This window comes from Cherax quadricarinatus, chromosome 86 (assembly GCF_038502225.1).
Source record: "Cherax quadricarinatus isolate ZL_2023a chromosome 86, ASM3850222v1, whole genome shotgun sequence".
NCBI classification, from domain to species: Eukaryota; Metazoa; Arthropoda; class Malacostraca; order Decapoda; family Parastacidae; genus Cherax; species Cherax quadricarinatus.
In genome coordinates this window covers 8146095-8154484 of record NC_091377.1, presented here as the reverse complement: position 1 = coordinate 8154484, position 8390 = coordinate 8146095, and positions in this window count along the sequence as shown.

The window sequence follows — 8390 nt, the reverse complement described above, 5'->3', positions numbered from 1 at the left end:
TGTAAGGGTGAGGCTGGGTGTAAGTTGAGGTTGGGTGTAAGGGTGATGCTGGGTGTAAGTTGAGGTTGGGTGTAAGGGTGAGGCTGGGTGTAAGTTGAGGTTGGGTGTAAGGGTGATACTGGGTGTAAGTTGAGGTTGGGTGTAAGGGTGAGGCTGGGTGTAAGTTGATGTTGGGTGTAAGGGTGATGCTGGGTGTAAGTTGAGGTTGGGTGTAAGGGTGAGGCTGGGTGTAAGTTGATGTTGGGTGTAAGGGTGATGCTGGGTGTAAGTTGAGGTTGGGTGTAAGGGTGATGCTGGGTGTAAGTTGAGGTTGGGTGTAAGGGTGAGGGTGGGTGTAAGTTGAGGCTGGGTGTAAGGGTGATGCTGGGTGTAAGTTGAGGTTGGGTGTAAGGGTGATGCTGGGTGTAAGTTGAGGTTGGGTGTAAGGGTGAGGCTGGGTGTAAGTTGAGGTTGGGTGTAATGGTGATGCTGGGTGTAAGTTGAGGTTGGGTGTAAGGGTGAGGCTGGGTGTAAGTTGAGGTTGGGTGTAAGGGTGATGCTGGGTGTAAGGGAGAGGGTGGATATTACAACCCAGGAGTCCAAATGGCCTGTTATCCCGGGTGTAAAGGGAGCAAAATAAACACAGCAGAAAAGTTTTGACTTATATTATCCTTCACCAATTTAGAACAGCAGTATGTACACTATATCCACTATGTACAGTGATAGGTATTAGTGCACTCCAAGGTAAGCAAGGCAGAATAGAAGCCACTAGAGAGCAGACCGTGCTTCAACCAGCTCTGGAATGGGAATGACAAGGGCAGACAAGAGAGTGGTACCCACATAACCTCTGCGATTGCCAAAACCATCTTCTCATTGGCTGGAACCTGGGTACTGGTTGAACGACGGGGCCCCATCGTCAACCCTTAGTCACCTGGTTCGCTGCTTGGGGGAGATAGCCTGTAAATGAAGGTGTGTACATGCGCCGAATAAAGGTTACGTATTCTTTGCATGCCACAGTGGGTGTAGGGGTGAGGTTGAGTGTAAGGGTGAGGCTGGGTGTAAGGGTGACTTTAGATGTAAGGTGAAATTATAGTAGTAAATGTGAGACTAGGTGTTAGAGACTAGGTGTAGGTATAATTATTGTAGAGGAGGTGGATATTATTATTACTATAGTGGAGGTGGGTGTTATTGCAGGTTTACAGTAATGTTGAGTAACCTATCTTCTGTGAAAAACTCCAGAGAGTAAGTCTGTGTAGAAGGCGGGACTTTCGGCGAGGAGGTCAGTGGGAGTGCCTCAGGGCGTTTGTAGATACCAAAGTGGAATTCTAAATACTCTCCTAATGACTGGATTGTCTGTTAAGATATGTCGAATCGATAACTTCGCAGTGAGGGGCTGGTTGTCTCTATGATATTCAGGTTTACCTGGAGTTTACCTGGAGGGCATTCCGGGGATCAACGTCCCCACGGCCCGGTCCATGACCAGGCCTCCTGGTGGATCAGGAGCTGATCAACGAGGCTGTTGCTGCTGGCTGCATGCAGTTCAACGTACGAACCACAGCCCGGCTGATCTGACAATGACTTTAAGTATTTGTCCAGTTCCCTCTTGAAGACAACCAGGAGTCTATTGGTAATTCCCCTTATAGCTGGTGGGAGGCTGTTGAACAGTCTTGGGCCCCGGACACTTCTTGTGTTTTCTCTTAGTGTACCAGTGACGCCCCTACTTTTCACTGGGGGTATGTTGCATCACCTGCGAAGTCTTTTGCTTTCGTATGGAGTGATTGCTGTGTGCATACTAGGAACCAGTCCCTCCAGAATCTTCCAGGTGTAGATTATGATATATCTATCTCGCCTGCGCTCCAGTGAGTGTATGAGTTGTGTGTGCCCGATTCGTAATTATGCTTGCTTAGTGTCCTACACCAGATGGTGATGGAGAGAAGACCACAAATCTAATTTTAGTTCGAAGGAAAACAGTTTGTTGTCTCCTCATTCGACAAGCATTGTTGTCACGGACTTCGAATGTACTTCGAGAGTATTGGCATCAAATCCAACAAAGGAACCCTTCGTCTGGAAGACTGGTAAGTCGTTAATAGCAAATCAAGTAGGTGAGTGTGTGTATTTACTGACTAACACATGTGTGTGTCTCTGGACACACCTGTGTGTCCAGAGACACTCGGAAACACGACTTCAGTTGTACTTCCTAGCAATGAGACATTAATATTGTTGTATACGAAGTACAATGTGATACCTGGAGTAAACTTGGAGGGTGTTCTGGGGATCAGCGCCCCCGCTGCCCGATCCATAACCAGGCCTCGATGTGGAAAGTCATTATCTTATTAATCTTAAAAGTCTTATATTTTCCAGAAATCCTCTGCATATTAAGGGCCTTCCGCAGGCTCACTTAACCCCCTCTCACATCTGTACAAACATTATATCATACTGGAATAATATTAATCTTAATCTTCTGGTGGAACCTAAGAATTAAAACACATTTTTGAACGTAAATAGAAAATTACTGTAAAATAATGAAGCCTACTCTTGTAATTTCAAAATTAACAGTGTTTTAAATTTATTGACCCAAAGTTTATGAAACATATATATAAAATGGGGTACATCAATTTGAAACACCAAGTACATAAATCTGTAGAAATGCTGGTGGATTCTAATATGTGTACTGGTAGGGAAAGTTTAGATGTTTTGGAGAAAGAAACTTTTGACGACGTTTCGGCCCAACTTGGACCATTAACAGTTGGTGAGACACATGTGCAACGATTAATTATCTTTATTCCGAAACGTTTCGCCTACACAGTAGGCTTTTTCAAGGCTGATGGACTGATTACATCGTCTTCACATCTTTACTGTTTGTGCCAACTTTTCTGTACTCGACTGAAGAAATCTACTGTGTGGGCCAAACGTTTCGGAATAAAGATACCTACCTGTCGGTATTGAAACCCTTCCAATATTCACCATTAACAGCCACTACTTAATGCTGCAAATCCGTCCAAAACGTCGTGGTAAGTTTCTCCCACGTGCGGGTTATGGTGACTATTTATTCTTTAGCTCACGTGGGTGACTTTAACAAACATACGTATCAACTTTGGCAATTGAGAAGCTTCGTATTTCTAATTACATTTGCATGCTCGAAACTCAGTCTGTGAAGTCTTGCTGTGTGAGAGATGACAACAGTTGCATGGAATGAGGCGAGGGCATTTTAATAATCATAATAATAATAATAATAATCTATATTTCTACATGTACAAGGTATACAGACCATAGCTGACATCAATGACATACTACTATATAGAAAGCCGCTTGTTATGCTGAGCATTTCCCGCAAATTAGGTCAGTTTTGTCCCAGGATGCGACCCACACCAGTCCACTAACACCCAGGTACCTATTTTACTGCTATGTGAGACCCACACCAGTCAACTAACACTCAGGTACGTATTTTACTGCTAGGTGAGACCCACACCAGTCCACTAACACCCAGGTACCTATTTTACTGCTATGTGAGTCCCACACCAGTCCACTAACACTCAGGTACGTATTTTACTGCTATGTGAGACCCACACCAGTCAACTAACACTCAGGTACGTATTTTACTGCTAGGTGAGACCCACACCAGTCCACTAACACCCAGGTACCTATTTTACTGCTATGTGAGTCCCACACCAGTCCACTAACACTCAGGTACGTATTTTACTGCTAGGTGAGACCCACACCAGTCCACTAACACCCAGGTACCTATTTTACTGCTAGGTGAGACCTACACCAGTCCACTAACACCCAGGTACCTATTTTACTGCTATGTGAGTCCCACACCAGTCCACTAACACCCAGGTACCTATTTTACTGCTATGTGAGTCCCACACCAGTCCACTAACACTCAGGTACCTATTTTACTGCTAGGTGAGACCCACACCAGTCCACTAGCACCCAGGTACCTATTTTACTGCTAGGTGAGACCCACACCAGTCCACTAGCACCCAGGTACCTATTTTACTGCTAGGTGAGACCCACACCAGTCCACTAACACCCAGGTACCTATTTTACTGCTAGGTGAACAGGTGTCAGCAGGTATCTTAAGGAATCACGTCCTAATGTTATCATCCGTACCGGGGATCGAACCACGGATCTGAGTGTGAGCTGAGTGCGCTACCACCCTAGCCACGGGACTCTTTCCGCTAAGCAGTCAGCATTTCAGAGGGCGAAACGAGATGTTTTGCCCGATTATGGATCATGAGTTTTTGTGTCAATTTGTGATCATTGGAGGTTTTTTTTTCATTTCTGGAGATTTTTTTAATTTGTCAAATTTGGAAAATTTCTGTTACTGGCGGAGATTTTCAGTTCCGGAGGTGTAGAGACTGTCAGCGAGGTGTAGAGACTGTCAGCGAGGTGTAGAGACTGTCAGCGAGGTGTAGAGACTGTCAGCGAGGTGTAGAGACTGTCAGCGAGGTGTAGAAACTGTCAGCGAGGTGTAGAGACTGTCAGCGAGGTGTAGAGACAGTCAGCGAGGTGTAGAAACTGTCAGCGAGGTGTAGAGACTGTCAGCGAGGTGTAGAGACTGTCAGCGAGGTGTAGAGACTGTCAGCGAGGTGTAGAGACTGTCAGCGAGGTGTAGAGACTGTCAGCGAGGTGTAGAGACTGTCAGCGAGGTGTAGAGACTGTCAGCGAGGTGTAGAGACTGTCAGCGAGGAGTAGAGACTGTCAGCGAGGTGTAGAGACTGTCAGCGAGGTGTAGAGACTGTCAGCGAGGTGTAGAGACTGTCAGCGAGGTGTAGAGACTGTCAGCGAGGTGTAGAGACTGTCAGCGAGGTGTAGAGACTGTCAGCGAGGTGTAGAGACTGTCAGCGAGGTGTAGAAACTGTCAACGAGGAGTAGAGACTGTCAGTGAGGTGTAGAGACTGTCAGTGAGGTGTAGAGACTGTCAGTGAGGTGTAGAGACTGTCAGCGAGGTGTAGAGACTGTCAGCGAGGTGTAGAGACTGTCAGTGAGGTGTAGAGACTGTCAGTGAGGTGTAGAGACTGTCAGTGAGGTGTAGAGACTGTCAGCGAGGTGTAGAGACTGTCAGCGAGGTGTAGAGACTGTCAGCGAGGTGTAGAGACTGTCAGCGAGGTGTAGAGACTGTCAGTGAGGTGTAGAGACTGTCAGCGAGGTGTAGAGACTGTCAGCGAGGTGTAGAGACTGTCAGCGAGGTGTAGAGACTGTTAGTGAGGTGTAGAGACTGTCAGCGAGGTGTAGAGACTGTCAGCGAGGTGTAGAGACTGTCAGTGAGGTGTAGAGACTGTCAGCGAGGTGTAGAGACTGTCAGCGAGGTGTAGAGACTGTCAGCGAGGTGTAGAGACTGTCAGCGAGGAGTAGAGACTGTCAGCGAGGTGTAGAGACTGTCAGCGAGGTGTAGAAACTGTCAACGAGGAGTAGAGACTGTCAGTGAGGTGTAGAGACTGTCAGTGAGGTGTAGAGACTGTCAGTGAGGTGTAGAGACTGTCAGCGAGGTGTAGAGACTGTCAGCGAGGTGTAGAGACTGTCAGCGAGGTGTAGAGACTGTCAGTGAGGTGTAGAGACTGTCAGCGAGGTGTAGAGACTGTCAGCGAGGTGTAGAGACTGTCAGCGAGGTGTAGAAACTGTCAGCGAGGAGTAGAGACTGTCAACTTTTTCCTTGTTTCTTGTTGTAGATACTGTCAAATTACTTTGACCTTCGGAGCACAGATTACCCAGTGAACCATCGTTACGTCATCAGGAAAATTGGTTCTACAGCCCAAAGTGCTGGTCAGAGGTTCTATTAGAAACAGATAAAAAACAATAGTTCTGGGTTCTGAGGAAGGTTCGTAGTGGCTTCTGAGGAAGGTTCATAGTGAGTTCTGAGGAAGGTTCATAGTGGCTTCTGAGGAAAGTTCGTAGTGGCTTCTGAGGAAGGTTCATAGTGGCTTCTGAGGAAGGTTCATAGTGGGTTCTGAGGAAGGTTCATAGTGTGTTCTGAGGAAGGTTCAGAGTGTGTTCTGAGGAAGGTTCATAGTGTGTTCTGAGGAAGGTTCATAGTGAGTTCTGAGGAAGGTTCATAGTGGCTTCTGAGGAAGGTTCATAGTGGCTTCTGAGGAAGGTTCATAGTGAGTTCTGAGGAAGGTTCATAGTGAGTTCTGAGGAAGGTTCATAGTGGCTTCTGAGGAAGGTTCATAGTGAGTTCTGAGGAAGGTTCATAGTGAGTTCTGAGGAAGGTTCATAGTGGCTTCTGAGGAAGGTTCATAGTGTGTTCTGAGGAAGGTTCATAGTGTGTTCTGAGGAAGGTTCATAGTGAGTTCTGAGGAAGGTTCATAGTGTGTTCTGAGGAAGGTTCATAGTGAGTTCTGAGGAAGGTTCATAGTGAGTTCTGAGGAAGGTTCATAGTGAGTTCTGAGGAAGGTTCATAGTGAGTTCTGAGGAAGGTTCATAGTGTGTTCTGAGGAAGGTTCATAGTGGCTTCTGAGGAAGGTTCATAGTGTGTTCTGAGGAAGGTTCATAGTGTGTTCTGAGGAAGGTTCATAGTGGCTTCTGAGGAAGGTTCATAGTGAGTTCTGAGGAAGGTTCATAGTGGCTTCTGAGGAAGGTTCATAGTGAGTTCTGAGGAAGGTTCATAGTGTGTTCTGAGGAAGGTTCATAGTGAGTTCTGAGGAAGGTTCATAGTGAGTTCTGAGGAAGGTTCATAGTGAGTTCTGAGGAAGGTTCATAGTGTGTTCTGAGGAAGGTTCATAGTGGCTTCTGAGGAAGGTTCATAGTGTGTTCTGAGGAAGGTTCATAGTGTGTTCTGAGGAAAGTTCATAGTGGCTTCTGAGGAAGGTTCATAGTGAGTTCTGAGGAAGGTTCATAGTGGCTTCTGAGGAAGGTTCGTAGTGAGTTTTGAGGAAGGTTCATAGTGTGTTCTGAGGAAGGTTCATAGTGGCTTCTGAGGAAGGTTCATAGTGGCTTCTGAGGAAGGTTCGTAGTGAGTTCTGAGGAAGGTTCATAGTGTGTTCTGAGGAAGGTTCATAGTGGCTTCTGAGGAAGGTTCGTAGTGAGTTCTGAGGAAGGTTCATATTGTGTTCTGAGGAAGGTTCATAGTGGCTTCTGAGGAAGGTTCGTAGCCGCTTTGATTTTGTTAGAGTATGTTGTCATTACTTAGGATCTAAGAGTCTAAATTCTGGGGCAAAACTGAGAATAAAAAAAAACTGATGTTTGCACCCTTGATCACGGTCACACTCTCGCCTCACACGCTGAGTGTCCGTGGTTCAATACCCGGCATGGGTGGAAATATTGGGCGTACTTCCTTATACTTGCTGTCACTGTTCACCTACCAGGCAAATAGGTACCTGGGTGTTAGCCACCTTACACTTGCTGTCCCTCTTCACCAAGCAGTGAGTAGGTTCCTGGGTGTTAGTGGACTGGCATGGGTGGCATCCTGGGGGACAAGACCGAACGACCACAATGGAAATAAGACAGACAGTCATCAATGACCCACTGACTTTCTTGGGTTACCCTGGGTGGCTAACCCTCCGGGATTCAAAATCCCAACAAAATCTTATCTGTCACTTCCCCTTGGACAGATAATACACTTGTTTCCCAGAATCAATCTCTTCCCCTGTCTGGTGCACAAGACCCGGACGGCGCCTCCAGAACTGACCTACCAAGCTTTAGCAAAACCTCCCGTGTAAAAAGGGACACTGAGCAATCGTCTGCCAGTAAATAACAGTGGAAAGGACGCCAGTCTTGATTCCGCTGGTGACGTCCAGTTCATAAATTTATTTAGGCACAGATACACATAGGTGCAGTTAACATACATAGAATAATTACCTAGACTAACCCCTCCCCCCAGAAAGGTCAAAGTGACTTATTTCCATTGGGTCACCTAGAATGTCGCCTAGAGGGGTCACCTAGAATCTCACTAAAAGGTCAACTGACCTAAGATAATAGAGCTTTACCACAGATGTGACACACAACCACCTCAGTACAGCTAACAGAAGCTACATTAAAATATAACCAACGATGGTTCCTTTTCCTTCCAGATGGGGGCTGGGTTTTACAAAAGGGGAAATATCCCCTCCATGAATGAGGCCAAAATGAGAAGTAGGGTTGGGGGGTGTTTAGATAAGATTGGAGGAAGAGGAAAAGATGCCTGAGTACTCAAATTAAGAGGTTGGGTGTAAGGGTGAAGCTGGGTGTAAGATGATGCTGGGTGTAAGTATGATGCTGGGTGTAAGGGTGAAGCTGGGTGTAAGATGATGCTGGGTGTAAGTATGATGCTGGGTGTAAGGGTGAAGCTGGGTGTAAGATGATGCTGGGTGTAAGTATGATGCTGGGTGTAAGGGTGAAGATGGGTGTAAGGATGATGCTGGGTGTAAGGATGAGGCTGGGTGTAAGGATGATGCTGGGTGTAAGGGTGAAGATGGGTGTAAGGATGATGC